The sequence below is a fragment of the Myotis davidii genome, unplaced genomic scaffold, assembly GCF_000327345.1.
Source record: "Myotis davidii unplaced genomic scaffold, ASM32734v1 scaffold732, whole genome shotgun sequence".
Lineage (NCBI taxonomy): Eukaryota > Metazoa > Chordata > Mammalia > Chiroptera > Vespertilionidae > Myotis > Myotis davidii.
Window position 1 is genome coordinate 616,631 of NW_006284349.1, and position 2,186 is coordinate 618,816.

Sequence of the window (2,186 nt, forward strand, 5' to 3'; positions counted from 1 at the left end):
GGGCAGGATCCCCGCAGGAAGCAGCTTCCAGCCAGGACTCCCTGCAAGTCCGGGCCCAGGTGCTCAGAACTCAGCGGCGTTGAGACAATTCACTGACCCTGTGTCCTGACCTGTGAAAGGAAGAGAACAACACTGCTTGTTGGGACGGAAAGAGCACTGAGGACAGTAAACACTACCAAGATAAGAGCCATAGATAGAGAGGGTATTTGGAGCGGACAGTCACAATAACAGCTAACATCTACTGACCCTACTGTGTGCTGGGTGTTGAGCTGAGGGCTCTATTTAACTCAGCCAGTCACCTCAGCCGACTTTTGAAGCTGTGTCCCTGTTTCTCACACGAGGAACCCGGCACTGAGGGTTAGGGACTTGTCCAGGTCACCCTACGAGTAGGTAGCGGAGGCGGGATTCAAACTCAGGCACTCTGATGTTCAAAGCCAAACTCTTATCAGCTGCTTTCAGTTTAGCAGTTTTTATAAAGCAGGCGTGCTTCTCTGTGGCATGGATTGTTAACCTGGGAAACGCCATTTGTGAAGGTTTTGCAAGAAGGAGACATTTCAAAATGAGGACCAGCAGAAGAGGTTGGTCCAGCCCCAGAGCAGAGCAGAGCCTGCTGGGAGGTTCCCGGGTGTGTGCCCAGCAGGAAAAGCAAAATTCCAGCCTCGGCCACCTGCCTGCTGGCTCCCTCTGCCTCCCCCTGCCCGGGTATCTTCTGCCTTCTGCCCACTGTCCATTTCCTTCCAGACACGCACCTAAGGGCCCAGTCAGAAAGTGTGGGGCGTTGAGCCGCCCCGAGGAGCTAGCAGAAAGTGAGTCATAGCTCTCTGCCTTTACCTCCCCTGCGTCACCCCAGCTGCCCTCCATCCTAACCTCAGAGAATCTGTCCTGACAACCAACCGCACCAGCTCCTGCAGAGGCCTGCAGCGCCCAGCCCCAGACACTCCCTTCACAGACAGAGGGGGGCACCCTGCTCTGAGCCAGGCCCTGGGTGGGAAGGAAGACCATGCATGCTTGAGAGAGACGCTGTGGAACAGTGACCCCAGTGGGCAGTGCAAAGAATGCTGGGAAGGGAGTCCGGGGAGTACCCAGGGGGCTCTGCACAAGTTGCCTGGGGCAAACAATAGGCTCCATAGGGGAAGTGACTTTCTCATCTTCAAACTGGGGCAGGCGCTCAGGAGGTGTCCTGGTGGAGAGGGACGCAGGTTAAGGTATGCAGGTGTGAGAGCGGGAGGTGCTGACGGCGCAGCTCAGGATGGCTTGAGAGAGGCTGCCGGTGGTGGTGATGGCTGTAGACTCGTCTGCCTGGGTTTGAATCTCAGTGCCTCTACTCATACCTGTGTGACTTTGGGCAAGTTCCATGACCTCTCTGTGCCTCATACCCCTTTGGGTACAATGCGGGTAATAGCATCTCACAAAGTGGCAAAGCTCCAATGAGTTCATGCATTTAAATGCTGGGAACAGTGCCTGACTCAAAAACTGGGAGCTGTGAATATAGTTCTTGTTGTCTGTGAGCCTGTGGGGCAGAGGACCCTAAGGCTCCGTGAATTATCAACAGCACCAGCAGGGGTCCTCTGTGCTGTCCATGCCACCCCTGCCACCGCACGCTCGGGCCCTGGGAGGCACCAGGGATCCAGCAGGCAGCAAACTGCCTCCTGCTGAGGTCGGAGAGTTGGAGAGAGCCCGAGCAGCAACAGGAGGGGCCTTCACTGAGTGGCTACCGGTGTGCTGACGCTGAGGCCTCGGAGGGAAAGGGTATAGAAGGGCTGCTTCGTGCGCTCTCCTCCCAGCTTCTCACCAAGGGGTTCTGAATGTGGCTGGAGAAGGACCCCAGGCACTCCCTCCGCAGCCGGGCCCAGTCTGAGCTCACCCAGCAGCTCCGGAGCCGGTCCCGGGGACAGGATGGAAGCGCTGTACCTCCAGGACAGGTCTGCACTCCCCGGGTTTCTCAGGGCAGGCGCCCAGCCATGGCGTGGAAGGGCAAGGCTGGGTGCGCAGAACTGGAGGAGGGGCGTGGGGGAGGGATGCAGTGAATGGGAGCACAACGTGGCCGTGTCGTCCAAGGAACAGAAAGGCCTGGCCGGAAACGGACCGGCCCAGCGCCCCAGACCACCCCCGCCAGGCGCCAAGGACGCAGCGCCCACCTGCTTGCTGCGCCGGCCGTAGGAGGGGCGCGGTCTACGGGCGGCCGG

The 2,186-nt window shown here is 58.9% G+C and overlaps 1 protein-coding gene across 1 annotated transcript in view; it reads left to right on the forward strand.

The window, feature by feature from the left end:
* The first annotated feature begins 1,686 nt into the window (after positions 1-1,686).
* GPR68 (G protein-coupled receptor 68) overlaps positions 1,687-2,186 on the forward strand; it is a 27,055-nt gene continuing 26,555 nt past the window's right edge. Inside the window, exon 1 of the mRNA XM_006754714.2 lies at positions 1,687-1,922. The gene's annotated coding sequence lies outside the window, so the exon portion shown is untranslated. The remainder of the gene's footprint in view (positions 1,923-2,186) is intronic.